The sequence below is a fragment of the Cucurbita pepo genome, chromosome 16 (assembly GCF_057944985.1).
Source record: "Cucurbita pepo subsp. pepo isolate OVF chromosome 16, ASM5794498v1, whole genome shotgun sequence".
NCBI classification, from domain to species: Eukaryota; Viridiplantae; Streptophyta; class Magnoliopsida; order Cucurbitales; family Cucurbitaceae; genus Cucurbita; species Cucurbita pepo.
In genome coordinates, this window is record NC_141813.1 from 4,343,560 (window position 1) to 4,365,438 (window position 21,879).

Genomic DNA, 21,879 nt, shown 5'->3' on the forward strand with positions numbered 1-21,879 from the left:
CGATGGGCGTGAGCGTGCGAGCGGGGGAGGTTGCCATTTGTAAAGAAAGGAAGAAAAGAACGGGGAGAAATTGAAATAAAAAATAAAAAAGGGGTGCAACACGAGGACTTCCCAAGTGGTCACCCAACTTAGTACTACTCTCGCCCGAGCACGCTTAACTGCGGAGTTCTGATGGGATCCGGTGCATTAGTGCTGGTATGATCGCACCCGACATGCAATGCGCACAAATTGCATTTAACGCATGCGGGACGGCATGATCGAGGCAACGGTGGGTGCACGCACGTGCTCGGAACGGTCGGCGGGGCCCGCGCGGACACGTCGGGGAGAAGAAACGCGATGGGCGTGAGCGTGCGAGCGGGGGAGGTTGCCATTTGTAAAGAAAGGAAGAAAAGAACGGGGAGAAATTGAAATAAAAAATAAAAAAGGGGTGCAACACGAGGACTTCCCAAGTGGTCACCCAACTTAGTACTACTCTCGCCCGAGCACGCTTAACTGCGGAGTTCTGATGGGATCCGGTGCATTAGTGCTGGTATGATCGCACCCGACATGCAATGCGCACAAATTGCATTTAACGCATGCGGGACGGCATGATCGAGGCAACGGTGGGTGCACGCACGTGCTCGGAACGGTCGGCGGGGCCCGCGCGGACACGTCGGGGAGAAGAAACGCGATGGGCGTGAGCGTGCGAGCGGGGGAGGTTGCCATTTGTAAAGAAAGGAAGAAAAGAACGGGGAGAAATTGAAATAAAAAATAAAAAAGGGGTGCAACACGAGGACTTCCCAAGTGGTCACCCAACTTAGTACTACTCTCGCCCAAGCACGCTTAACTGCGGAGTTCTGATGGGATCCGGTGCATTAGTGATGGTATGATCGCACCCGACATGCAATGCGCACAAATTGCATTTAACGCATGCGGGGCGGCATGATCGAGGCGACGGTGGGTGCACGCACGTGCGCGGAACGGTCGGCGGGGCCCGCGCGGACACGTCGGGGAGAAGAAACGCGATGGGCGTGAGCGTGCGAGCGGGGGAGGTTGCCATTTGTAAAGAAAGGAAGAAAAGAACGGGGAGAAATTGAAATAAAAAATAAAAAAGGGGTGCAACACGAGGACTTCCCAAGTGGTCACCCAACTTAGTACTACTCTCGCCCAAGCACGCTTAACTGCAGAGTTCTGATGGGATCCGGTGCATTAGTGCTGGTATGATCGCACCCGACATGCAATGCGCACAAATTGCATTTAACGCATGCGGGACGGCATGATCGAGGCAACGGTGGGTGCACGCACGTGCTCGGAACGGTCGGCGGGGCCCGCGCGGACACGTCGGGGAGAAGAAACGCGATGGGCGTGAGCGTGCGAGCGGGGGAGGTTGCCATTTGTAAAGAAAGGAAGAAAAGAACGGGGAGAAATTGAAATAAAAAATAAAAAAGGGGTGCAACACGAGGACTTCCCAAGTGGTCACCCAACTTAGTACTACTCTCGCCCGAGCACGCTTAACTGCGGAGTTCTGATGGGATCCGGTGCATTAGTGCTGGTATGATCGCACCCGACATGCAATGCGCACAAATTGCATTTAACGCATGCGGGACGGCATGATCGAGGCAACGGTGGGTGCACGCACGTGCTCGGAACGGTCGGCGGGGCCCGCGCGGACACGTCGGGGAGAAGAAACGCGATGGGCGTGAGCGTGCGAGCGGGGGAGGTTGCCATTTGTAAAGAAAGGAAGAAAAGAACGGGGAGAAATTGAAATAAAAAATAAAAAAGGGGTGCAACACGAGGACTTCCCAAGTGGTCACCCAACTTAGTACTACTCTCGCCCAAGCACGCTTAACTGCGGAGTTCTGATGGGATCCGGTGCATTAGTGATGGTATGATCGCACCCGACATGCAATGCGCACAAATTGCATTTAACGTATGCGGGGCGGCATGATCGAGGCGACGGTGGGTGCACGCACGTGCTCGGAACGGTCGGCGGGGCCCGCGCGGACACGTCGGGGAGAAGAAACGCGATGGGCGTGAGCGTGCGAGCGGGGGAGGTTGCCATTTGTAAAGAAAGGAAGAAAAGAACGGGGAGAAATTGAAATAAAAAATAAAAAAGGGGTGCAACACGAGGACTTCCCAAGTGGTCACCCAACTTAGTACTACTCTCGCCCAAGCACGCTTAACTGCGGAGTTCTGATGGGATCCGGTGCATTAGTGCTGGTATGATCGCACCCGACATGCAATGCGCACAAATTGCATTTAACGCATGCGGGACGGCATGATCGAGGCAACGGTGGGTGCACGCACGTGCTCGGAACGGTCGGCGGGGCCCGCGCGGACACGTCGGGGAGAAGAAACGCGATGGGCGTGAGCGTGCGAGCGGGGGAGGTTGCCATTTGTAAAGAAAGGAAGAAAAGAACGGGGAGAAATTGAAATAAAAAATAAAAAAGGGGTGCAACACGAGGACTTCCCAAGTGGTCACCCAACTTAGCACTACTCTCGCCCAAGCACGCTTAACTGCGGAGTTCTGATGGGATCCGATGCATTAGTGCTGGTATGATCGCACCCGACATGCAATGCGCACAAATTGCATTTAACGCATGCGGGACGGCATGATCGAGGCAACGGTGGGTGCACGCACGTGCTCGGAACGGTCGGCGGGGCCCGCGCGGACACGTCGGGGAGAAGAAACGCGATGGGCGTGAGCGTGCGAGCGGGGGAGGTTGCCATTTGTAAAGAAAGGAAGAAAAGAACGGGGAGAAATTGAAATAAAAAATAAAAAAGGGGTGCAACACGAGGACTTCCCAAGTGGTCACCCAACTTAGTACTACTCTCGCCCAAGCACGCTTAACTGCGGAGTTCTGATGGGATCCGGTGCATTAGTGATGGTATGATCGCACCCGACATGCAATGCGCACAAATTGCATTTAACGCATGCGGGGCGGCATGATCGAGGCGACGGTGGGTGCACGCACGTGCTCGGAACGGTCGGCGGGGCCCGCGCGGACACGTCGGGGAGAAGAAACGCGATGGGCGTGAGCGTGCGAGCGGGGGAGGTTGCCATTTGTAAAGAAAGGAAGAAAAGAACGGGGAGAAATTGAAATAAAAAATAAAAAAGGGGTGCAACACGAGGACTTCCCAAGTGGTCACCCAACTTAGTACTACTCTCGCCCAAGCACGCTTAACTGCGGAGTTCTGATGGGATCCGGTGCATTAGTGCTGGTATGATCGCACCCGACATGCAATGCGCACAAATTGCATTTAACGCATGCGGGACGGCATGATCGAGGCAACGGTGGGTGCACGCACGTGCTCGGAACGGTCGGCGGGGCCCGCGCGGACACGTCGGGGAGAAGAAACGCGATGGGCGTGAGCGTGCGAGCGGGGGAGGTTGCCATTTGTAAAGAAAGGAAGAAAAGAACGGGGAGAAATTGAAATAAAAAATAAAAAAGGGGTGCAACACGAGGACTTCCCAAGTGGTCACCCAACTTAGCACTACTCTCGCCCAAGCACGCTTCACTGCGGAGTTCTGATGGGATCCGATGCATTAGTGCTGGTATGATCGCACCCGACATGCAATGCGCACAAATTGCATTTAACGCATGCGGGGCGGCATGATCGAGGCGACGGTGGGTGCACGCACGTGCTCGGAACGGTCGGCGGGGCCCGCGCGGACACGTCGGGGAGAAGAAACGCGATGGGCGTGAGCGTGCGAGCGGGGGAGGTTGCCATTTGTAAAGAAAGGAAGAAAAGAACGGGGAGAAATTGAAATAAAAAATAAAAAAGGGGTGCAACACGAGGACTTCCCAAGTGGTCACCCAACTTAGTACTACTCTCGCCCAAGCACGCTTAATTGCGGAGTTGTGATGGGATCCGGTGCATTAGTGCTGGTATGATCGCACCCGACATGCAATGCGCACAAATTGCATTTAACGCATGCGGGGCGGCATGATCGAGGCGACGGTGGGTGCACGCACGTGCTCGGAACGGTCGGCGGGGCCCGCGCGGACACGTCGGGGAGAAGAAACGCGATGGGCGTGAGCGTGCGAGCGGGGGAGGTTGCCATTTGTAAAGAAAGGAAGAAAAGAACGGGGAGAAATTGAAATAAAAAATAAAAAAGGGGTGCAACACGAGGACTTCCCAAGTGGTCACCCAACTTAGTACTACTCTCGCCCAAGCACGCTTAACTGCGGAGTTCAGATGGGATCCGGTGCATTAGTGCTGGTATGATCGCACCCGACATGCAATGCGCACAAATTGCATTTAACGCATGCGGGACGGCATGATCGAGGCAACGGTGGATGCACGCACGTGCTCGGAACGGTCGGCGGGGCCCGCGCGGACACGTCGGGGAGAAGAAACGCGATGGGCGTGAGCGTGCGAGCGGGGGAGGTTGCCATTTGTAAAGAAAGGAAGAAAAGAACGGGGAGAAATTGAAATAAAAAATAAAAAAGGGGTGCAACACGAGGACTTCCCAAGTGGTCACCCAACTTAGTACTACTCTCGCCAAAGCACGCTTAACTGCGGAGTTCTGATGGGATCCGGTGCATTAGTGCTGGTATGATCGCACCCGACATGCAATGCGCACAAATTGCATTTAACGCATGCGGGACGGCATGATCGAGGCAACGGTGGGTGCACGCACGTGCTCGGAACGGTCGGCGGGGCCCGCGCGGACACGTCGGGGAGAAGAAACGCGATGGGCGTGAGCGTGCGAGCGGGGGAGGTTGCCATTTGTAAAGAAAGGAAGAAAAGAACGGGGAGAAATTGAAATAAAAAATAAAAAAGGGGTGCAACACGAGGACTTCCCAAGTGGTCACCCAACTTAGTACTACTCTCGCCAAAGCACGCTTAACTGCGGAGTTCTGATGGGATCCGGTGCATTAGTGCTGGTATGATCGCACCCGACATGCAATGCGCACAAATTGCATTTAACGCATGCGGGACGGCATGATCGAGGCAACGGTGGGTGCACGCACGTGCTCGGAACGGTCGGCGGGGCCCGCGCGGACACGTCGGGGAGAAGAAACGCGATGGGCGTGAGCGTGCGAGCGGGGGAGGTTGCCATTTGTAAAGAAAGGAAGAAAAGAACGGGGAGAAATTGAAATAAAAAATAAAAAAGGGGTGCAACACGAGGACTTCCCAAGTGGTCACCCAACTTAGTACTACTCTCGCCCAAGCACGCTTAACTGCAGAGTTCTGATGGAATCCGGTGCATTAGTGCTGGTATGATCGCACCCGACATGCAATGCGCACAAATTGCATTTAACGCATGCGGGGTGGCATGATCGAGGCGACGGTGGGTGCACGCACGTGCTCGGAACGGTCGGCGGGGCCCGCGCGGACACGTCGGGGAGAAGAAACGCGATGGGCGTGAGCGTGCGAGCGGGGGAGGTTGCCATTTGTAAAGAAAGGAAGAAAAGAACGGGGAGAAATTGAAATAAAAAATAAAAAAGGGGTGCAACACGAGGACTTCCAAAGTGGTCACCCAACTTAGTACTACTCTCGCCCAAGCACGCTTAACTGCGGAGTTCTGATGGGATCCGGTGCATTAGTGCTGGTATGATCGCACCCGACATGCAATGCGCACAAATTGCATTTAACGCATGCGGGACGGCATGATCGAGGCAACGGTGGGTGCACGCACGTGCTCGGAACGGTCGGCGGGGCCCGCGCGGACACGTCGGGGAGAAGAAACGCGATGGGCGTGAGCGTGCGAGCGGGGGAGGTTGCCATTTGTAAAGAAAGGAAGAAAAGAACGGGGAGAAATTGAAATAAAAAATAAAAAAGGGGTGCAACACGAGGACTTCCCAAGTGGTCACCCAACTTAGTACTACTCTCGCCCAAGCACGCTTAACTGCGGAGTTCTGATGGGATCCGGTGCATTAGTGCTGGTATGATCAAACCAGACATGCAATGCGCACAAATTGCATTTAACGCATGCGGGGTGGCATGATCGAGGCGACGGTGGGTGCACGCACGTGCTCGGAACGGTCGGCGGGGCCCGCGCGGACACGTCGGGGAGAAGAAACGCGATGGGCGTGAGCGTGCGAGCGGGGGAGGTTGCCATTTGTAAAGAAAGGAAGAAAAGAACGGGGAGAAATTGAAATAAAAAATAAAAAAGGGGTGCAACACGAGGACTTCCCAAGTGGTCACCCAACTTAGTACTACTCTCGCCCAATCACGCTTAACTGCAGAGTTCTGATGGGATCCGGTGCATTAGTGCTGGTATGATCGCACCCGACATGCAATGCGCACAAATTGCATTTAACGCATGCGGGGTGGCATGATCGAGGCGACGGTGGGTGCACGCACGTGCTCGGAACGGTCGGCGGGGCCCGCGCGGACACGTCGGGGAGAAGAAACGCGATGGGCGTGAGCGTGCGAGCGGGGGAGGTTGCCATTTGTAAAGAAAGGAAGAAAAGAACGGGGAGAAATTGAAATAAAAAATAAAAAAGGGGTGCAACACGAGGACTTCCCAAGTGGTCACCCAACTTAGCACTACTCTCGCCCAAGCACGCTTAACTGCGGAGTTCTGATGGGATCCGATGCATTAGTGCTGGTATGATCGCACCCGACATGCAATGCGCACAAATTGCATTTAACGCATGCGGGGCGGCATGATCGAGGCGACGGTGGGTGCACGCACGTGCTCGGAACGGTCGGCGGGGCCCGCGCGGACACGTCGGGGAGAAGAAACGCGATGGGCGTGAGCGTGCGAGCGGGGGAGGTTGCCATTTGTAAAGAAAGGAAGAAAAGAACGGGGAGAAATTGAAATAAAAAATAAAAAAGGGGTGCAACACGAGGACTTCCCAAGTGGTCACCCAACTTAGTACTACTCTCGCCCAAGCACGCTTAATTGCGGAGTTCTGATGGGATCCGGTGCATTAGTGCTGGTATGATCGCACCCGACATGCAATGCGCACAAATTGCATTTAACGCATGCGGGGCGGCATGATCGAGGCGACGGTGGGTGCACGCACGTGCTCGGAACGGTCGGCGGGGCCCGCACGGACACGTCGGGGAGAAGAAACGCGATGGGCGTGAGCGTGCGAGCGGGGGAGGTTGCCATTTGTAAAGAAAGGAAGAAAAGAACGGGGAGAAATTGAAATAAAAAATAAAAAAGGGGTGCAACACGAGGACTTCCCAAGTGGTCACCCAACTTAGTACTACTCTCGCCCAAGCACGCTTAACTGTGGAGTTCTGATGGGATCCGGTGCATTAGTGCTGGTATGATCGCACCCGACATGCAATGCGCACAAATTGCATTTAACGCATGCGGGGCGGCATGATCGAGGCGACGGTGGGTGCACGCACGTGCTCGGAACGGTCGGCGGGGCCCGCGCGGACACGTCGGGGAGAAGAAACGCGATGGGCGTGAGCGTGCGAGCGGGGGAGGTTGCCATTTGTAAAGAAAGGAAGAAAAGAACGGGGAGAAATTGAAATAAAAAATAAAAAAGGGGTGCAACACGAGGACATCCCAAGTGGTCACCCAACTTAGTACTACTCTCGCCCAAGCACGCTTAACTGCGGAGTTCTGATGGGATCCGGTGCATTAGTGCTGGTATGATCGCACCCGACATGCAATGCGCACAAATTGCATTTAACGCATGCGGGGCGGCATGATCGAGGCGACGGTGGGTGCACGCACGTGCTCAGAACGGTCGGCGGGGCCCGCGCGGACACGTCGGGGAGAAGAAACGCGATGGGCGTGAGCGTGCGAGCGGGGGAGGTTGCCATTTGTAAAGAAAGGAAGAAAAGAACGGGGAGAAATTGAAATAAAAAATAAAAAAGGGGTGCAACACGAGGACTTCCCAAGTGGTCACCCAACTTAGTACTACTCTCGCCCAAGCACGCTTAACTGCGGAGTTCTGATGGGATCCGGTGCATTAGTGCTGGTATGATCGCACCCGACATGCAATGCGCACAAATTGCATTTAACGCATGCGGGGCGGCATGATCGAGGCGACGGTGGGTGCACGCACGTGCTCTGGACGGTCGGCGGGGCCCGCGCGGACACGTCGGGGAGAAAAAACGCGATGGGCGTGAGCGTGCGAGCGGGGGAGGTTGCCATTTGTAAAGAAAGGAAGAAAAGAACGGGGAGAAATTGAAATAAAAAATAAAAAAGGGGTGCAACACGAGGACTTCCCAAGTGGTCACCCAACTTAGTACTACTCTCGCCCAAGCACGCTTAACTGCGGAGTTCTGACGGGATCCGATGCATTAGTGCTAGTATGATCCCACCCGACATGCAATGCGCACAAATTGCATTTAACGCATGCGGGGCGGCATGATCGAGGCGACGGTGGGTGCACGCACGTGCTCGGAACGGTCGGCGGGGCCCGCGCGGACACGTCGGGGAGAAGAAACGCGATGGGCGTGAGCGTGCGAGCGGGGGAGGTTGCCATTTGTAAAGAAAGGAAGAAAAGAACGGGGAGAAATTGAAATAAAAAATAAAAAAGGGGTGCAACACGAGGACTTCCCAAGTGGTCACCCAACTTAGTACTACTCTCGCCCAAGCACGCTTAACTGCGGAGTTCTGATGGGATCCGGTGCATTAGTGCTGGTATGATCGCACCCGACATGCAATGCGCACAAATTGCATTTAACGCATGCGGGGCGGCATGATCGAGGCGACGGTGGGTGCACGCACGTGCTCGGAACGGTCGGCGGGGCCCGCGCGGACACGTCGGGGAGAAGAAACGCGATGGGCGTGAGCGTGCGAGCGGGGGAGGTTGCCATTTGTAAAGAAAGGAAGAAAAGAACGGGGAGAAATTGAAATAAAAAATAAAAAAGGGGTGCAACACGAGGACTTCCCAAGTGGTCACCCAACTTAGTACTACTCTCGCCCAAGCACGCTTAACTGCGGAGTTCTGATGGGATCCGATGCATTAGTGCTGGTATGATCGCACCCGACATGCAATGCGCACAAATTGCATTTAACGCATGCGGGACGGCATGATCGAGGCAACGGTGGGTGCACGCACGTGCTCGGAACGGTCGGCGGGGCCCGCGCGGACACGTCGGGGAGAAGAAACGCGATGGGCGTGAGCGTGGGAGCGGGGGAGGTTGCCATTTGTAAAGAAAGGAAGAAAAGAACGGGGAGAAATTGAAATAAAAAATAAAAAAGGGGTGCAACACGAGGACTTCCAAAGTGGTCACCCAACTTAGTACTACTCTCGCCCAAGCACGCTTAACTGCGGAGTTCTGATGGGATCCGGTGCATTAGTGCTGGTATGATCGCACCCGACATGCAATGCGCACAAATTGCATTTAACGCATGCGGGACGGCATGATCGAGGCAACGGTGGGTGCACGCACGTGCTCGGAATGGTCGGCGGGGCCCGCGCGGACACGTCGGGGAGAAGAAACGCGATGGGCGTGAGCGTGCGAGCGGTGGAGGTTGCCATTTGTAAAGAAAGGAAGAAAAGAACGGGGAGAAAAGGGGTGCAACATGAGGACTTCCCAAGTGGTCACCCAACTTAGTACTACTCTCGCCCAAGCACGCTTAACTGCGGAGTTCTGATGGGATCCGGTGCATTAGTGCTGGTATGATCGCACCCGACATGCAATGCGCACAAATTGCATTTAACGCATGCGGAGCGGCATGATCGAGGCGACGGTGGGTGCACGCACGTGCTCGGAACGGTCGGCGGGGCCCGCGCGGACACGTCGGGGAGAAGAAACGCGATGGGCGTGAGCGTGCGAGCGGGGGAGGTTGCCATTTGTAAAGAAAGGAAGAAAAGAACGGGGAGAAATTGAAATAAAAAATAAAAAAGGGGTGCAACACGAGGACTTCCCAAGTGGTCACCCAACTTAGTACTACTCTCGCCCAAGCACGCTTAACTGCGGAGTTCTGATGGGATCCGGTGCATTAGTGCTGGTATGATCACACCCGACATGCAATGCGCACAAATTGCATTTAACGCATGCGGGGCGGCATGATCGAGGCGACGGTGGGTGCACGCACGTGCTCGGAACGGTCGGCGGGGCCCGCGCGGACACGTCGGGGAGAAGAAACGCGATGGGCGTGAGCGTGCGAGCGGGGGAGGTTGCCATTTGTAAAGAAAGGAAGAAAAGAACGGGGAGAAATTGAAATAAAAAATAAAAAAGGGGTGCAACACGAGGACTTCCCAAGTGGTCACCCAACTTAGTACTACTCTCGCCCAAGCACGCTTAACTGTGGAGTTCTAATGGGATCCGGTGCATTAGTGCTGGTATGATCGCACCCGACATGCAATGCGCACAAATTGCATTTAACGCATGCGGGGCGGCATGATCGAGGCGACGGTGGGTGCACGCACGTGCTCGGAACGGTCGGCGGGGCCCGCGCGGACACGTCGGGGAGAAGAAACGCGATGGGCGTGAGCGTGCGAGCGGGGGAGGTTGCCATTTGTAAAGAAAGGAAGAAAAGAACGGGGAGAAATTGAAATAAAAAATAGAAAAGGGGTGCAACACGAGGACTTCCCAAGTGGTCACCCAACTTAGTACTACTCTCGCCCAAGCACGCTTAACTGCGGAGTTCTGATGGGATCCGGTGCATTAGTGCTGGTATGATCGCACCCGACATGCAATGCGCACAAATTGCATTTAACGCATGCGGGGCGGCATGATCGAGGCGACGGTGGGTGCACGCACGTGCTCGGAACGGTCGGCGGGGCCCGCGCGGACACGTCGGGGAGAAGAAACGCGATGGGCGTGAGCGTGCGAGCGGGGGAGGTTGCCATTTGTAAAGAAAGGAAGAAAAGAACGGGGAGAAATTGAAATAAAAAATAAAAAAGGGGTGCAACACGAGGACTTCCCAAGTGGTCACCCAACTTAGTACTACTCTCGCCCAAGCACGCTTAACTGCGGAGTTCTGATGGGATCCGGTGCATTAGTGCTGGTATGATCGCACCCGACATGCAATGCGCACAAATTGCATTTAACGCATGCGGGACGGCATGATCGAGGCAACGGTGGGTGCACGCACGTGCTCGGAATGGTCGGCGGGGCCCGCGCGGACACGTCGGGGAGAAGAAACGCGATGGGCGTGAGCGTGCGAGCGGTGGAGGTTGCCATTTATAAAGAAAGGAAGAAAAGAACGGGGAGAAAAGGGGTGCAACATGAGGACTTCCCAAGTGGTCACCCAACTTAGTACTACTCTCGCCCAAGCACGCTTAACTGCGGAGTTCTGATTGGATCCGGTGCATTAGTGCTGGTATGATCGCACCCGACATGCAATGCGCACAAATTGCATTTAACGCATGCGGGGCGGCATGATCGAGGCGACGGTGGGTGCACGCACGTGCTCGGAACGGTCGGCGGGGCCCGCGCGGACACGTCGGGGAGAAGAAACGCGATGGGCGTGAGCGTGCGAGCGGGGGAGGTTGCCATTTGTAAAGAAAGGAAGAAAAGAACGGGGAGAAATTGAAATAAAAAATAAAAAAGGGGTGCAACACGAGGACTTCCCAAGTGGTCACCCAACTTAGTACTACTCTCGCCCAAGCACGCTTAACTGCGGAGTTCTGATGGGATCCGGTGCATTAGTGCTGGTATGATCGCACCCGACATGCAATGCGCACAAATTGCATTTAACGCATGCGGGACGGCATGATCGAGGCAACGGTGGGTGCACGCACGTGCTCGGAATGGTCGGCGGGGCCCGCGCGGACACGTCGGGGAGAAGAAACGCGATGGGCGTGAGCGTGCGAGCGGTGGAGGTTGCCATTTATAAAGAAAGGAAGAAAAGAACGGGGAGAAAAGGGGTGCAACATGAGGACTTCCCAAGTGGTCACCCAACTTAGTACTACTCTCGCCCAAGCACGCTTAACTGCGGAGTTCTGATTGGATCCGGTGCATTAGTGCTGGTATGATCGCACCCGACATGCAATGCGCACAAATTGCATTTAACGCATGCGGAGCGGCATGATCGAGGCGACGGTGGGTGCACGCACGTGCTCGGAACGGTCGGCGGGGCCCGCGCGGACACGTCGGGGAGAAGAAACGCGATGGGCGTGAGCGTGCGAGCGGGGGAGGTTGCCATTTGTAAAGAAAGGAAGAAAAGAACGGGGAGAAATTGAAATAAAAAATAAAAAAGGGGTGCAACACGAGGACTTCCCAAGTGGTCACCCAACTTAGTACTACTCTCGCCCAAGCACGCTTAACTGCGGAGTTCTGACGGGATCCGGTGCATTAGTGCTAGTATGATCCCACCCGACATGCAATGCGCACAAATTGCATTTAACGCATGCGGGGCGGCATGATCGAGGCGACGGTGGGTGCACGCACGTGCTCGGAACGGTCGGCGGGGCCCGCGCGGACACGTCGGGGAGAAGAAACGCGATGGGCGTGAGCGTGCGAGCGGGGGAGGTTGCCATTTGTAAAGAAAGGAAGAAAAGAACGGGGAGAAATTGAAATAAAAAATAAAAAAGGGGTGCAACACGAGGACTTCCCAAGTGGTCACCCAACTTAGTACTACTCTCGCCCAAGCACACTTAACTGCGGAGTTCTGATGGGATCCGGTGCATTAGTGCTGGTATGATCGCACCCGACATGCAATGCGCACAAATTGCATTTAACGCATGCGGGGCGGCATGATCGAGGCGACGGTGGGTGCACGCACGTGCTCGGAACGGTCGGCGGGGCCCGCGCGGACACGTCGGGGAGAAGAAACGCGATGGGCGTGAGCGTGCGAGCGGGGGAGGTTGCCATTTGTAAAGAAAGGAAGAAAAGAACGGGGAGAAATTGAAATAAAAAATAAAAAAGGGGTGCAACACGAGGACTTCCCAAGTGGTCACCCAACTTAGTACTACTCTCGCCCGAGCACGCTTAACTGCGGAGTTCTGATGGGATCCGATGCATTAGTGCTGGTATGATCGCACCCTACATGCAATGCGCACAAATTGCATTTAACGCATGCGGGACGGCATGATCGAGGCAACGGTGGGTGCACGCACGTGCTCGGAACGGTCGGCGGGGCCCGCGCGGACACGTCGGGGAGAAGAAACGCGATGGGCGTGAGCGTGGGAGCGGGGGAGGTTGCCATTTGTAAAGAAAGGAAGAAAAGAACGGGGAGAAATTGAAATAAAAAATAAAAAAGGGGTGCAACACGAGGACTTCCAAAGTGGTCACCCAACTTAGTACTACTCTCGCCCAAGCACGCTTAACTGCGGAGTTCTGATGGGATCCGGTGCATTAGTGCTGGTATGATCGCACCCGACATGCAATGCGCACAAATTGCATTTAACGCATGCGGGGCGGCATGATCGAGGCGACGGTGGGTGCACGCACGTGCTCAGAACGGTCGGCGGGGCCCGCGCGGACACGTCGGGGAGAAGAAACGCGATGGGCGTGAGCGTGCGAGCGGGGGAGGTTGCCATTTGTAAAGAAAGGAAGAAAAGAACGGGGAGAAATTGAAATAAAAAATAAAAAAGGGGTGCAACACGAGGACTTCCCAAGTGGTCACCCAACTTAGTACTACTCTCGCCCAAGCACGCTTAACTGCAGAGTTCTGACGGGATCCGGTGCATTAGTGCTAGTATGATCCCACCCGACATGCAATGCGCACAAATTGCATTTAACGCATGCGGGGCGGCATGATCGAGGCGACGGTGGGTGCACGCACGTGCTCGGAACGGTCGGCGGGGCCCGCGCGGACACGTCGGGGAGAAGAAACGCGATGGGCGTGAGCGTGCGAGCGGGGGAGGTTGCCATTTGTAAAGAAAGGAAGAAAAGAACAGGGAGAAATTGAAATAAAAAATAAAAAAGGGGTGCAACACGAGGACTTCCAAAGTGGTCAACCAACTTAGTACTACTCTCGCCCAAGCACGCTTAACTGCGGAGTTCTGATGGGATCCGGTGCATTAGTGCTGGTATGATCACACCCAAAATGCAATGCGCACAAATTGCATTTAACGCATGCGGGGCGGCATGATCGAGGCGACGGTGGGTGCACGCACGTGCTCGGAACGGTCGGCGTGGCCCGCGCGGACACGTCGGGGAGAAGAAACGCGATGGGCGTGAGCGTGCGAGCGGGGGAGGTTGCCATTTGTAAAGAAAGGAAGAAAAGAACGGGGAGAAATTGAAATAAAAAATAAAAAAGGGGTGCAACACGAGGACTTCCCAAGTGGTCACCCAACTTAGTACTACTCTCGCCCACGCACGCTTAACTGCGGAGTTCTGATGGGATCCGGTGCATTAGTGCTGGTATGATCACACCCGACATGCAATGCGCACAAATTGCATTTAACGCATGCGGGGCGGCATGATCGAGGCGACGGTGGGTGCACGCACGTGCTCGGAACGGTCGGCGGGGCCCGCGCGGACACGTCGGGGAGAAGAAACGCGATGGGCGTGAGCGTGCGAGCGGGGGAGGTTGCCATTTGTAAAGAAAGGAAGAAAAGAACGGGGAGAAATTGAAATAAAAAATAAAAAAGGGGTGCAACACGAGGACTTCCCAAGTGGTCACCCAACTTAGTACTACTCTCGCCCAAGCACGCTTAACTGCGGAGTTCTGATGGGATCCGGTGCATTAGTGCTGGTATGATCGCACCCGACATGCAATGCGCACAAATTGCATTTAACGCATGCGGGACGACATGATCGAGGCAACGGTGGGTGCACGCACGTGCTCGGAACGGTCGGCGGGGCCCGCGCGGACACGTCGGGGAGAAGAAACGCGATGGGCGTGAGCGTGCGAGCGGGGGAGGTTGCCATTTGTAAAGAAAGGAAGAAAAGAACGGGGAGAAATTGAAATAAAAAATAAAAAAGGGGAGCAACACGAGGACTTCCCAAGTGGTCACCCAACTTAGTACTACTCTCGCCCAAGCACGCTTAACTGCGGAGTTCTGATGGGATCCGGTGCATTAGTGCTGGTATGATCACACCCGACATGCAATGCGCACAAATTGCATTTAACGCATGCGGGGCGGCATGATCGAGGCGACGGTGGGTGCACGCACGTGCTCGGAACGGTCGGCGGGGCCCGCGCGGACACGTCGGGGAGAAGAAACGCGATGGGCGTGAGCGTGCGAGCGGGGGAGGTTGCCATTTGTAAAGAAATTAAGAAAAGAACGGGGAGAAATTGAAATAAAAAATAAAAAAGGGGTGCAACACGAGGACTTCCCAAGTGGTCACCCAACTTAGTACTACTCTCGCCCAAGCACGCTTAACTGCGGAGTTCTGATGGGATCCGGTGCATTAGTGCTGGTATGATCGCACCCGACATGCAATGCGCACAAATTGCATTTAACGCATGCGGGGCGGCATGATCGAGGCGACGGTGGGTGCACGCACGTGCTCGGAACGGTCGGCGGGGCCCGCGCGGACACGTCGGGGAGAAGAAACGCGATGGGCGTGAGCGTGCGAGCGGGGGAGGTTGCCATTTGTAAAGAAAGGAAGAAAAGAACGGGGAGAAATTGAAATAAAAAATAAAAAAGGGGTGCAACACGAGGACTTCCCAAGTGGTCACCCAACTTAGTACTACTCTCGCCCAAGCACGCTTAACTGCGGAGTTCTGATGGGATCCAGTGCATTAGTGCTGGTATGATCGCACCCGACATACAATGCGCACAAATTGCATTTAACGCATGCGGGACGGCATGATCGAGGCAACGGTGGGTGCACGCACGTGCTCGGAACGGTCGGCGGGGCCCGCGCGGACACGTCGGGGAGAAGAAACGCGATGGGCGTGAGCGTGCGAGCGGGGGAGGTTGCCATTTGTAAAGAAAGGAAGAAAAGAACGGGGAGAAATTGAAATAAAAAATAAAAAAGCGGTGCAACACGAGGACTTCCCAAGTGGTCACCCAACTTAGTACTACTCTCGCCCAAGCACGCTTAACTGCGGAGTTCTGATGGGATCCGGTGCATTAGTGCTGGTATGATCGCACCCGACATGCAATGCGCACAAATTGCATTTAACGCATGCGGGGCGGCATGATCGAGGCGACGGTGGGTGCACGCACGTGCTCGGAACGGTCGGCGGGGCCCGCGCGGACACGTCGGGGAGAAGAAACGCGATGGGCGTGAGCGTGCGAGCGGGGGAGGTTGCCATTTGTAAAGAAAGGAAGAAAAGAACGGGGAGAAATTGAAATAAAAAATAAAAAAGGGGTGCAACACGAGGACTTCCCAAGTGGTCACCCAACTTAGTACTACTCTCGCCCAAGCACGCTTAACTGCGGAGTTCTGATGGGATCCGGTGCATTAGTGCTGGTATGATCGCACCCGACATACAATGCGCACAAATTGCATTTAACGCATGCGGGACGGCATGATCGAGGCAACGGTGGGTGCACGCACGTGCTCGGAACGGTCGGCGGGGCCCGCGCGGACACGTCGGGGAGAAGAAACGCGATGGGCGTGAGCGTGCGAGCGGGGGAGGTTGCCATTTGTAAAGAAAGGAAGAAAAGAACGGGGAGAAATTGAAATAAAAAATAAAAAAGGGGTGCAACACGAGGACTTCCCAAGTGGTCACCCAACTTAGTACTACTCTCGCCCAAGCACGCTTAACTGCGGAGTTCTGATGGGATCCGGTGCATTAGTGCTGGTATGATCGCACCCGACATGCAATGCGCACAAATTGCATTTAACGCATGCGGGGCGGCATGATCGAGGCGACGGTGGGTGCACGCACGTGCTCGGAACGGTCGGCGGGGCCCGCGCGGACACGTCGGGGAGAAGAAACGCGATGGGCGTGAGCGTGCGAGCGGGGGAGGTTGCCATTTGTAAAGAAAGGAAGAAAAGAACGGGGAGAAATTGAAATAAAAAATAAAAAAGGGGTGCAACACGAGGACATCCCAAGTGGTCACCCAACTTAGTACTACTCTCGCCCAAGCACGCTTAACTGCGGAGTTCTGATGGGATCCGGTGCATTAGTGCTGGTATGATCGCACCCGACATGCAATGCGCACAAATTGCATTTAACGCATGCGGGACGGCATGATCGAGGCAACGGTGGGTGCACGCACGTGCTCGGAACGGTCGGCGGGGCCCGCGCGGACACGTCGGGGAGAAGAAACGCGATGGGCGTGAGCGTGCGAGCGGGGGAGGTTGCCATTTGTAAAGAAAGGAAGAAAAGAACGGGGAGAAATTGAAATAAAAAATAAAAAAGGGGTGCAACACGAGGACTTCCCAAGTGGTCAACCAACTTAGTACTACTCTCGCCCAAGCACGCTTAACTGCGGAGTTCTGATGGGATCCGGTGCATTAGTGCTGGTATGATCGCACCCAACATGCAATGCGCACAAATTGCATTTAACGCATGCGGGACGGCATGATCGAGGCAACGGTGGGTGCACGCACGTGCTCGGAACGGTCGGCGGGGCCCGCGCGGACACGTCGGGGAGAAGAAACGCGATGGGCGTGAGCGTGCGAGCGGGGGAGGTTGCCATTTGTAAAGAAAGGAAGAAAAGAACGGGGAGAAATTGAAATAAAAAATAAAAAAGGGGTGCAACACGAGGACTTCTCAAGTGGTCACCCAACTTAGTACTACTCTCGCCCAAACACGCTTAACTGCGGAGTTCTGATGGGATCCGGTGCATTAGTGCTGGTATGATCGCACCCGACATGCAATGCGCACAAATTGCATTTAACGCATGCGGGGCGGCATGATCGAGGCGACGGTGGGTGCACGCACGTGCTCGGAACGGTCGGCGGGGCCCGCGCGGACACGTCGGGGAGAAGAAACGCGATGGGCGTGAGCGTGCGAGCGGGGGAGGTTGCCATTTGTAAAGAAAGGAAGAAAAGAACGGGGAGAAATTGAAATAAAAAATAAAAAGGGGTGCAACACGAGGACTTCCCAAGTGGTCACCCAACTTAGTACTACTCTCGCCCAAGCACGCTTAACTGCGGAGTTCTGATGGGATCTGGTGCATTAGTGCTGGTATGATCGCACCCGACATGCAATGCGCACAAATTGCATTTAACGCATGCGGGGCGGCATGATCGAGGCGACGGTGGGTGCACGCACGTGCTCGGAACGGTCGGCGGGGCCCGCGCGGACACGTCGGGGAGAAGAAACGCGATGGGCGTGAGCGTGCGAGCGGGGGAGGTTGCCATTTGTAAAGAAAGGAAGAAAAGAACGGGGAGAAATTGAAATAAAAAATAAAAAAAGGGTGCAACACGAGGACTTCCCAAGTGGTCACCCAACTTAGTACTACTCTCGCCCAAGCACGCTTAGCTGCGGAGTTCTGATGGGATCCGGTGCATTAGTGCTGGTATGATCGCACCCGACATGCAATGCGCACAAATTGCATTTAACGCATGCGGGACGGCATGATCGAGGCAACGGTGGGTGCACGCACGTGCTCGGAACGGTCGGCGGGGCCCGCGCGGACACGTCGGGGAGAAGAAACGCGATGGGCGTGAGCGTGCGAGCGGGGGAGGTTGCCATTTGTAAAGAAAGGAAGAAAAGAACGGGGAGAAATTGAAATAAAAAATAAAAAAGGGGTGCAACACGAGGACTTCCCAAGTGGTCACCCAACTTAGTACTACTCTCGCCCAAGCACGCTTAACTGCGGAGTTCTGATGGGATCCGGTGCATTAGTGCTGGTATGATCGCACCCGACATGCAATGCGCACAAATTGCATTTAACGCATGCGGGGCGGCATGATCGAGGCGACGGTGGGTGCACGCACGTGCTCGGAACGGTCGGCGGGGCCCGCGCGGACACGTCGGGGAGAAGAAACGCGATGGGCGTGAGCGTGCGAGCGGGGGAGGTTGCCATTTGTAAAGAAAGGAAGAAAAGAACGGGGAGAAATTGAAATAAAAAATAAAAAAGGGGTGCAACACGAGGACTTCCCAAGTGGTCACCCAACTTAGTACTACTCTCGCCCAAGCGCGCTTAACTGCGGAGTTCTGATGGGATCCGGTGCATTAGTGCTGGTATGATCGCACCCGACATGCAATGCGCACAAATTGCATTTAACGCATGCGGGGCGGCATGATCGAGGCGACGGTGGGTGCACGCACGTGCTCGGAACGGTCGGCGGGGCCCGCGCGGACACGTCGGGGAGAAGAAACGCGATGGGCTTGAGCGTGCGAGCGGGGGAGGTTGCCATTTGTAAAGAAAGGAAGAAAAGAACGGGGAGAAATTGAAATAAAAAATAAAAAAGGGGTGCAACACGAGGACTTCCCAAGTGGTCACCCAACTTAGTACTACTCTCGCCCAAGCACGCTTAACTACGGAGTTCTGATGGGATCCGGTGCATTAGTGCTGGTATGATCGCACCCAACATGCAATGCGCACAAATTGCATTTAACGCATGCGGGACGGCATGATCGAGGCAACGGTGGGTGCACGCACGTGCTCGGAACGGTCGGCGGGGCCCGCGCGGACACGTCGGGGAGAAGAAACGCGATGGGCGTGAGCGTGCGAGCGGGGGAGGTTGCCATTTGTAAAGAAAGGAAGAAAAGAACGGGGAGAAATTGAAACAAAAAATAAAAAAGGGGTGCAACACGAGGACTTCCCAAGTGGTCACCCAACTTAGTACTACTCTCGCCCAAGCACGCTTAACTGCGGAGTTCTGATGGGATCCAGTGCATTAGTGCTGGTATGATCGCACCCGACATGCAATGCGCACAAATTGCATTTAACGCATGCGGGGCGGCATGATCGAGGCGACGGTGGGTGCACGCACGTGCTCGGAACGGTCGGCGGGGCCCGCGCGGACACGTCGGGGAGAAGAAACGCGATGGGCGTGAGCGTGCGAGCGGGGGAGGTTGCCATTTGTAAAGAAAGGAAGAAAAGAACGGGGAGAAATTGAAATAAAAAATAAAAAAGGGGTGCAACACGAGGACTTCCCAAGTGGTCACCCAACTTAGTACTACTCTCGCCCAAGCACGCTTAACTGCGGAGTTCTGATGGGATCCGGTGCATTAGTGCTGGTATGATCGCACCCGACATACAATGCGCACAAATTGCATTTAACGCATGCGGGACGGCATGATCGAGGCAACGGTGGGTGCACGCACGTGCTCGGAACGGTCGGCGGGGCCCGCGCGGACACGTCGGGGAGAAGAAACGCGATGGGCGTGAGCGTGCGAGCGGGGGAGGTTGCCATTTGTAAAGAAAGGAAGAAAAGAACGGGGAGAAATTGAAATAAAAAATAAAAAGGGGTGCAACACGAGGACTTCCCAAGTGGTCACCCAACTTAGTACTACTCTCGCCCAAGCACGCTTAACTGCGGAGTTCTGATGGGATCCGGTGCATTAGTGCTGGTATGATCGCACCCGACATGCAATGCGCACAAATTGCATTTAACGCATGCGGGACGGCATGATCGAGGCAACGGTGGGTGCACGCACGTGCTCGGAACGGTCGGCGGGGCCCGCGCGGACACGTCGGGGAGAAGAAACGCGATGGGCGTGAGCGTGCGAGCGGGGGAGGTTGCCATTTGTAAAGAAAGGAAGAAAAGAACGGGGAGAAATTGAAATAAAAAATAAAAAAGGGGTGCAACACGAGGACTTCCCAAGTGGTCACCGAACTTAGTACTACTCTCGCCCAAGCACGCTTAACTGCGGAGTTCTGATGGGATCCGGTGCATTAGTGCTGGTATGATCGCACCCGACATGCAATGCGCACAAATTGCATTTAACGCATGCGGGACGGCATGATCGAGGCGACGGTGGGTGCACGCACGTGCTCGGAACGGTCGGCGGGGCCCGCGCGGACACGTCGGGGAGAAGAAACGCGATGGGCGTGAGCGTGCGAGCGGGGGAGGTTGCCATTTGTAAAGAAAGGAAGAAAAGAACGGGGAGAAATTGAAATAAAAAATAAAAAAGGGGTGCAACACGAGGACTTCCCAAGTGGTCAACCAACTTAGTACTACTCTCGCCCAAGCACGCTTAACTGCGGAGTTCTGATGGGATCCGGTGCATTAGTGCTGGTATGATCGCACCCAACATGCAATGCGCACAAATTGCATTTAACGCATGCGGGACGGCATGATCGAGGCAACGGTGGGTGCACGCACGTGCTCGGAACGGTCGGCGGGGCCCGCGCGGACACGTCGGGGAGAAGAAACGCGATGGGCGTGAGCGTGCGAGCGGGGGAGGTTGCCATTTGTAAAGAAAGGAAGAAAAGAACGGGGAGAAATTGAAATAAAAAATAAAAAAGGGGTGCAACACGAGGACTTCTCAAGTGGTCACCCAACTTAGTACTACTCTCGCCCAAACACGCTTAACTGCGGAGTTCTGATGGGATCCGGTGCATTAGTGCTGGTATGATCGCACCCGACATGCAATGCGCACAAATTGCATTTAACGCATGCGGGGCGGCATGATCGAGGCGACGGTGGGTGCACGCACGTGCTCGGAACGGTCGGCGGGGCCCGCGCGGACACGTCGGGGAGAAGAAACGCGATGGGCGTGAGCGTGCGAGCGGGGGAGGTTGCCATTTGTAAAGAAAGGAAGAAAAGAACGGGGAGAAATTGAAATAAAAAATAAAAAGGGGTGCAACACGAGGACTTCCCAAGTGGTCACCCAACTTAGTACTACTCTCGCCCAAGCACGCTTAACTGCGGAGTTCTGATGGGATCTGGTGCATTAGTGCTGGTATGATCGCACCCGACATGCAATGCGCACAAATTGCATTTAACGCATGCGGGACGGCATGATCGAGGCAACGGTGGGTGCACGCACGTGCTCGGAACGGTCGGCGGGGCCCGCGCGGACACGTCGGGGAGAAGAAACGCGATGGGCGTGAGCGTGCGAGCGGGGGAGGTTGCCATTTGTAAAGAAAGGAAGAAAAGAACGGGGAGAAATTGAAATAAAAAATAAAAAAGGGGTGCAACACGAGGACTTCCCAAGTGGTCACCCAACTTAGTACTACTCTCGCCCAAGCACGCTTAACTGCGGAGTTCTGATGGGATCCGGTGCATTAGTGCTGGTATGATCGCACCCGACATGCAATGCGCACAAAT

General features: G+C 55.2%; 63 non-coding genes and 3 pseudogenes across 63 annotated transcripts; all 66 read right to left on the minus strand.

Moving 5' to 3' along the window:
• Positions 1-90: 90 nt before the first annotated feature.
• On the minus strand, positions 91-209 carry LOC147788253 (5S ribosomal RNA). The gene has a single exon (XR_015412992.1). It is a non-coding gene; the product is annotated as a 5S ribosomal RNA (ribosomal RNA).
• A 215-nt stretch (positions 210-424) lies between these two features.
• On the minus strand, positions 425-543 carry LOC147788254 (5S ribosomal RNA). Its single transcript, XR_015412993.1, has one exon. It is a non-coding gene; the product is annotated as a 5S ribosomal RNA (ribosomal RNA).
• Positions 544-758: 215 nt separating this feature from the next.
• On the minus strand, positions 759-877 carry LOC147788255 (5S ribosomal RNA). Its single transcript, XR_015412341.1, has one exon. It is a non-coding gene; the product is annotated as a 5S ribosomal RNA (ribosomal RNA).
• A 215-nt stretch (positions 878-1,092) lies between these two features.
• On the minus strand, positions 1,093-1,211 carry LOC147788256 (5S ribosomal RNA). The gene has a single exon (XR_015412245.1). It is a non-coding gene; the product is annotated as a 5S ribosomal RNA (ribosomal RNA).
• A 215-nt stretch (positions 1,212-1,426) lies between these two features.
• LOC147788257 (5S ribosomal RNA) lies at positions 1,427-1,545 on the minus strand. The gene has a single exon (XR_015412994.1). It is a non-coding gene; the product is annotated as a 5S ribosomal RNA (ribosomal RNA).
• A 215-nt stretch (positions 1,546-1,760) lies between these two features.
• Positions 1,761-1,879, minus strand: LOC147788258 (5S ribosomal RNA). Its single transcript, XR_015412342.1, has one exon. It is a non-coding gene; the product is annotated as a 5S ribosomal RNA (ribosomal RNA).
• Positions 1,880-2,094: 215 nt separating this feature from the next.
• On the minus strand, positions 2,095-2,213 carry LOC147788259 (5S ribosomal RNA). The gene has a single exon (XR_015412764.1). It is a non-coding gene; the product is annotated as a 5S ribosomal RNA (ribosomal RNA).
• A 215-nt stretch (positions 2,214-2,428) lies between these two features.
• LOC147788260 (5S ribosomal RNA) lies at positions 2,429-2,547 on the minus strand. Its single transcript, XR_015412512.1, has one exon. It is a non-coding gene; the product is annotated as a 5S ribosomal RNA (ribosomal RNA).
• A 215-nt stretch (positions 2,548-2,762) lies between these two features.
• On the minus strand, positions 2,763-2,881 carry LOC147788261 (5S ribosomal RNA). The gene has a single exon (XR_015412344.1). It is a non-coding gene; the product is annotated as a 5S ribosomal RNA (ribosomal RNA).
• Positions 2,882-3,096: 215 nt separating this feature from the next.
• LOC147788262 (5S ribosomal RNA) lies at positions 3,097-3,215 on the minus strand. The gene has a single exon (XR_015412765.1). It is a non-coding gene; the product is annotated as a 5S ribosomal RNA (ribosomal RNA).
• Positions 3,216-3,430: 215 nt separating this feature from the next.
• LOC147788263 (5S ribosomal RNA) lies at positions 3,431-3,549 on the minus strand. Its single transcript, XR_015412559.1, has one exon. It is a non-coding gene; the product is annotated as a 5S ribosomal RNA (ribosomal RNA).
• Positions 3,550-3,764: 215 nt separating this feature from the next.
• On the minus strand, positions 3,765-3,883 carry LOC147788264 (5S ribosomal RNA; annotated as a pseudogene).
• Positions 3,884-4,098: 215 nt separating this feature from the next.
• On the minus strand, positions 4,099-4,217 carry LOC147788265 (5S ribosomal RNA). Its single transcript, XR_015412675.1, has one exon. It is a non-coding gene; the product is annotated as a 5S ribosomal RNA (ribosomal RNA).
• Positions 4,218-4,432: 215 nt separating this feature from the next.
• On the minus strand, positions 4,433-4,551 carry LOC147788266 (5S ribosomal RNA). The gene has a single exon (XR_015412425.1). It is a non-coding gene; the product is annotated as a 5S ribosomal RNA (ribosomal RNA).
• Positions 4,552-4,766: 215 nt separating this feature from the next.
• Positions 4,767-4,885, minus strand: LOC147788267 (5S ribosomal RNA). The gene has a single exon (XR_015412426.1). It is a non-coding gene; the product is annotated as a 5S ribosomal RNA (ribosomal RNA).
• A 215-nt stretch (positions 4,886-5,100) lies between these two features.
• Positions 5,101-5,219, minus strand: LOC147788268 (5S ribosomal RNA). Its single transcript, XR_015412437.1, has one exon. It is a non-coding gene; the product is annotated as a 5S ribosomal RNA (ribosomal RNA).
• A 215-nt stretch (positions 5,220-5,434) lies between these two features.
• On the minus strand, positions 5,435-5,553 carry LOC147788269 (5S ribosomal RNA). The gene has a single exon (XR_015412301.1). It is a non-coding gene; the product is annotated as a 5S ribosomal RNA (ribosomal RNA).
• Positions 5,554-5,768: 215 nt separating this feature from the next.
• On the minus strand, positions 5,769-5,887 carry LOC147788270 (5S ribosomal RNA). The gene has a single exon (XR_015412571.1). It is a non-coding gene; the product is annotated as a 5S ribosomal RNA (ribosomal RNA).
• Positions 5,888-6,102: 215 nt separating this feature from the next.
• On the minus strand, positions 6,103-6,221 carry LOC147788271 (5S ribosomal RNA). The gene has a single exon (XR_015412492.1). It is a non-coding gene; the product is annotated as a 5S ribosomal RNA (ribosomal RNA).
• Positions 6,222-6,436: 215 nt separating this feature from the next.
• On the minus strand, positions 6,437-6,555 carry LOC147788272 (5S ribosomal RNA). Its single transcript, XR_015412513.1, has one exon. It is a non-coding gene; the product is annotated as a 5S ribosomal RNA (ribosomal RNA).
• A 215-nt stretch (positions 6,556-6,770) lies between these two features.
• LOC147788273 (5S ribosomal RNA) lies at positions 6,771-6,889 on the minus strand. The gene has a single exon (XR_015412359.1). It is a non-coding gene; the product is annotated as a 5S ribosomal RNA (ribosomal RNA).
• A 215-nt stretch (positions 6,890-7,104) lies between these two features.
• LOC147788274 (5S ribosomal RNA) lies at positions 7,105-7,223 on the minus strand. The gene has a single exon (XR_015412338.1). It is a non-coding gene; the product is annotated as a 5S ribosomal RNA (ribosomal RNA).
• Positions 7,224-7,438: 215 nt separating this feature from the next.
• On the minus strand, positions 7,439-7,557 carry LOC147788275 (5S ribosomal RNA). The gene has a single exon (XR_015412374.1). It is a non-coding gene; the product is annotated as a 5S ribosomal RNA (ribosomal RNA).
• A 215-nt stretch (positions 7,558-7,772) lies between these two features.
• Positions 7,773-7,891, minus strand: LOC147788276 (5S ribosomal RNA). The gene has a single exon (XR_015412766.1). It is a non-coding gene; the product is annotated as a 5S ribosomal RNA (ribosomal RNA).
• A 215-nt stretch (positions 7,892-8,106) lies between these two features.
• LOC147788277 (5S ribosomal RNA) lies at positions 8,107-8,225 on the minus strand (annotated as a pseudogene).
• Positions 8,226-8,440: 215 nt separating this feature from the next.
• On the minus strand, positions 8,441-8,559 carry LOC147788278 (5S ribosomal RNA). Its single transcript, XR_015412767.1, has one exon. It is a non-coding gene; the product is annotated as a 5S ribosomal RNA (ribosomal RNA).
• Positions 8,560-8,774: 215 nt separating this feature from the next.
• Positions 8,775-8,893, minus strand: LOC147788279 (5S ribosomal RNA). The gene has a single exon (XR_015412295.1). It is a non-coding gene; the product is annotated as a 5S ribosomal RNA (ribosomal RNA).
• Positions 8,894-9,108: 215 nt separating this feature from the next.
• LOC147788280 (5S ribosomal RNA) lies at positions 9,109-9,227 on the minus strand. Its single transcript, XR_015412302.1, has one exon. It is a non-coding gene; the product is annotated as a 5S ribosomal RNA (ribosomal RNA).
• A 196-nt stretch (positions 9,228-9,423) lies between these two features.
• LOC147788281 (5S ribosomal RNA) lies at positions 9,424-9,542 on the minus strand. The gene has a single exon (XR_015412383.1). It is a non-coding gene; the product is annotated as a 5S ribosomal RNA (ribosomal RNA).
• Positions 9,543-9,757: 215 nt separating this feature from the next.
• LOC147788282 (5S ribosomal RNA) lies at positions 9,758-9,876 on the minus strand. Its single transcript, XR_015413013.1, has one exon. It is a non-coding gene; the product is annotated as a 5S ribosomal RNA (ribosomal RNA).
• Positions 9,877-10,091: 215 nt separating this feature from the next.
• On the minus strand, positions 10,092-10,210 carry LOC147788283 (5S ribosomal RNA). Its single transcript, XR_015412384.1, has one exon. It is a non-coding gene; the product is annotated as a 5S ribosomal RNA (ribosomal RNA).
• Positions 10,211-10,425: 215 nt separating this feature from the next.
• LOC147788284 (5S ribosomal RNA) lies at positions 10,426-10,544 on the minus strand. Its single transcript, XR_015412768.1, has one exon. It is a non-coding gene; the product is annotated as a 5S ribosomal RNA (ribosomal RNA).
• A 215-nt stretch (positions 10,545-10,759) lies between these two features.
• Positions 10,760-10,878, minus strand: LOC147788285 (5S ribosomal RNA). Its single transcript, XR_015412769.1, has one exon. It is a non-coding gene; the product is annotated as a 5S ribosomal RNA (ribosomal RNA).
• Positions 10,879-11,074: 196 nt separating this feature from the next.
• LOC147788286 (5S ribosomal RNA) lies at positions 11,075-11,193 on the minus strand. Its single transcript, XR_015412563.1, has one exon. It is a non-coding gene; the product is annotated as a 5S ribosomal RNA (ribosomal RNA).
• Positions 11,194-11,408: 215 nt separating this feature from the next.
• Positions 11,409-11,527, minus strand: LOC147788287 (5S ribosomal RNA). Its single transcript, XR_015412770.1, has one exon. It is a non-coding gene; the product is annotated as a 5S ribosomal RNA (ribosomal RNA).
• Positions 11,528-11,723: 196 nt separating this feature from the next.
• LOC147788288 (5S ribosomal RNA) lies at positions 11,724-11,842 on the minus strand. Its single transcript, XR_015412564.1, has one exon. It is a non-coding gene; the product is annotated as a 5S ribosomal RNA (ribosomal RNA).
• Positions 11,843-12,057: 215 nt separating this feature from the next.
• On the minus strand, positions 12,058-12,176 carry LOC147788289 (5S ribosomal RNA). Its single transcript, XR_015412566.1, has one exon. It is a non-coding gene; the product is annotated as a 5S ribosomal RNA (ribosomal RNA).
• Positions 12,177-12,391: 215 nt separating this feature from the next.
• Positions 12,392-12,510, minus strand: LOC147788290 (5S ribosomal RNA). Its single transcript, XR_015413030.1, has one exon. It is a non-coding gene; the product is annotated as a 5S ribosomal RNA (ribosomal RNA).
• A 215-nt stretch (positions 12,511-12,725) lies between these two features.
• LOC147788291 (5S ribosomal RNA) lies at positions 12,726-12,844 on the minus strand. Its single transcript, XR_015412339.1, has one exon. It is a non-coding gene; the product is annotated as a 5S ribosomal RNA (ribosomal RNA).
• A 215-nt stretch (positions 12,845-13,059) lies between these two features.
• LOC147788292 (5S ribosomal RNA) lies at positions 13,060-13,178 on the minus strand. The gene has a single exon (XR_015412303.1). It is a non-coding gene; the product is annotated as a 5S ribosomal RNA (ribosomal RNA).
• A 215-nt stretch (positions 13,179-13,393) lies between these two features.
• On the minus strand, positions 13,394-13,512 carry LOC147788293 (5S ribosomal RNA; annotated as a pseudogene).
• Positions 13,513-13,727: 215 nt separating this feature from the next.
• On the minus strand, positions 13,728-13,846 carry LOC147788294 (5S ribosomal RNA). The gene has a single exon (XR_015412506.1). It is a non-coding gene; the product is annotated as a 5S ribosomal RNA (ribosomal RNA).
• A 215-nt stretch (positions 13,847-14,061) lies between these two features.
• On the minus strand, positions 14,062-14,180 carry LOC147788295 (5S ribosomal RNA). The gene has a single exon (XR_015412282.1). It is a non-coding gene; the product is annotated as a 5S ribosomal RNA (ribosomal RNA).
• Positions 14,181-14,395: 215 nt separating this feature from the next.
• Positions 14,396-14,514, minus strand: LOC147788296 (5S ribosomal RNA). Its single transcript, XR_015412771.1, has one exon. It is a non-coding gene; the product is annotated as a 5S ribosomal RNA (ribosomal RNA).
• Positions 14,515-14,729: 215 nt separating this feature from the next.
• Positions 14,730-14,848, minus strand: LOC147788297 (5S ribosomal RNA). The gene has a single exon (XR_015412348.1). It is a non-coding gene; the product is annotated as a 5S ribosomal RNA (ribosomal RNA).
• A 215-nt stretch (positions 14,849-15,063) lies between these two features.
• LOC147788298 (5S ribosomal RNA) lies at positions 15,064-15,182 on the minus strand. Its single transcript, XR_015412772.1, has one exon. It is a non-coding gene; the product is annotated as a 5S ribosomal RNA (ribosomal RNA).
• Positions 15,183-15,397: 215 nt separating this feature from the next.
• On the minus strand, positions 15,398-15,516 carry LOC147788299 (5S ribosomal RNA). Its single transcript, XR_015412262.1, has one exon. It is a non-coding gene; the product is annotated as a 5S ribosomal RNA (ribosomal RNA).
• Positions 15,517-15,731: 215 nt separating this feature from the next.
• On the minus strand, positions 15,732-15,850 carry LOC147788300 (5S ribosomal RNA). The gene has a single exon (XR_015412299.1). It is a non-coding gene; the product is annotated as a 5S ribosomal RNA (ribosomal RNA).
• Positions 15,851-16,065: 215 nt separating this feature from the next.
• Positions 16,066-16,184, minus strand: LOC147788301 (5S ribosomal RNA). The gene has a single exon (XR_015412773.1). It is a non-coding gene; the product is annotated as a 5S ribosomal RNA (ribosomal RNA).
• Positions 16,185-16,399: 215 nt separating this feature from the next.
• LOC147788302 (5S ribosomal RNA) lies at positions 16,400-16,518 on the minus strand. The gene has a single exon (XR_015412775.1). It is a non-coding gene; the product is annotated as a 5S ribosomal RNA (ribosomal RNA).
• A 215-nt stretch (positions 16,519-16,733) lies between these two features.
• LOC147788303 (5S ribosomal RNA) lies at positions 16,734-16,852 on the minus strand. The gene has a single exon (XR_015412375.1). It is a non-coding gene; the product is annotated as a 5S ribosomal RNA (ribosomal RNA).
• Positions 16,853-17,067: 215 nt separating this feature from the next.
• LOC147788304 (5S ribosomal RNA) lies at positions 17,068-17,186 on the minus strand. Its single transcript, XR_015412253.1, has one exon. It is a non-coding gene; the product is annotated as a 5S ribosomal RNA (ribosomal RNA).
• Positions 17,187-17,401: 215 nt separating this feature from the next.
• LOC147788305 (5S ribosomal RNA) lies at positions 17,402-17,520 on the minus strand. The gene has a single exon (XR_015412267.1). It is a non-coding gene; the product is annotated as a 5S ribosomal RNA (ribosomal RNA).
• Positions 17,521-17,734: 214 nt separating this feature from the next.
• LOC147788306 (5S ribosomal RNA) lies at positions 17,735-17,853 on the minus strand. Its single transcript, XR_015412317.1, has one exon. It is a non-coding gene; the product is annotated as a 5S ribosomal RNA (ribosomal RNA).
• Positions 17,854-18,068: 215 nt separating this feature from the next.
• LOC147788307 (5S ribosomal RNA) lies at positions 18,069-18,187 on the minus strand. Its single transcript, XR_015412986.1, has one exon. It is a non-coding gene; the product is annotated as a 5S ribosomal RNA (ribosomal RNA).
• Positions 18,188-18,402: 215 nt separating this feature from the next.
• LOC147788308 (5S ribosomal RNA) lies at positions 18,403-18,521 on the minus strand. The gene has a single exon (XR_015412776.1). It is a non-coding gene; the product is annotated as a 5S ribosomal RNA (ribosomal RNA).
• A 215-nt stretch (positions 18,522-18,736) lies between these two features.
• Positions 18,737-18,855, minus strand: LOC147788309 (5S ribosomal RNA). The gene has a single exon (XR_015412283.1). It is a non-coding gene; the product is annotated as a 5S ribosomal RNA (ribosomal RNA).
• Positions 18,856-19,070: 215 nt separating this feature from the next.
• On the minus strand, positions 19,071-19,189 carry LOC147788310 (5S ribosomal RNA). The gene has a single exon (XR_015412985.1). It is a non-coding gene; the product is annotated as a 5S ribosomal RNA (ribosomal RNA).
• A 215-nt stretch (positions 19,190-19,404) lies between these two features.
• LOC147788311 (5S ribosomal RNA) lies at positions 19,405-19,523 on the minus strand. Its single transcript, XR_015412264.1, has one exon. It is a non-coding gene; the product is annotated as a 5S ribosomal RNA (ribosomal RNA).
• Positions 19,524-19,738: 215 nt separating this feature from the next.
• On the minus strand, positions 19,739-19,857 carry LOC147788312 (5S ribosomal RNA). The gene has a single exon (XR_015412777.1). It is a non-coding gene; the product is annotated as a 5S ribosomal RNA (ribosomal RNA).
• Positions 19,858-20,071: 214 nt separating this feature from the next.
• Positions 20,072-20,190, minus strand: LOC147788313 (5S ribosomal RNA). The gene has a single exon (XR_015412778.1). It is a non-coding gene; the product is annotated as a 5S ribosomal RNA (ribosomal RNA).
• Positions 20,191-20,405: 215 nt separating this feature from the next.
• Positions 20,406-20,524, minus strand: LOC147788314 (5S ribosomal RNA). The gene has a single exon (XR_015412470.1). It is a non-coding gene; the product is annotated as a 5S ribosomal RNA (ribosomal RNA).
• Positions 20,525-20,739: 215 nt separating this feature from the next.
• LOC147788315 (5S ribosomal RNA) lies at positions 20,740-20,858 on the minus strand. The gene has a single exon (XR_015412254.1). It is a non-coding gene; the product is annotated as a 5S ribosomal RNA (ribosomal RNA).
• A 215-nt stretch (positions 20,859-21,073) lies between these two features.
• LOC147788316 (5S ribosomal RNA) lies at positions 21,074-21,192 on the minus strand. Its single transcript, XR_015412268.1, has one exon. It is a non-coding gene; the product is annotated as a 5S ribosomal RNA (ribosomal RNA).
• A 214-nt stretch (positions 21,193-21,406) lies between these two features.
• LOC147788317 (5S ribosomal RNA) lies at positions 21,407-21,525 on the minus strand. Its single transcript, XR_015412318.1, has one exon. It is a non-coding gene; the product is annotated as a 5S ribosomal RNA (ribosomal RNA).
• A 215-nt stretch (positions 21,526-21,740) lies between these two features.
• Positions 21,741-21,859, minus strand: LOC147788318 (5S ribosomal RNA). Its single transcript, XR_015412779.1, has one exon. It is a non-coding gene; the product is annotated as a 5S ribosomal RNA (ribosomal RNA).
• Between the last annotated feature and the right edge of the window lie 20 nt (positions 21,860-21,879).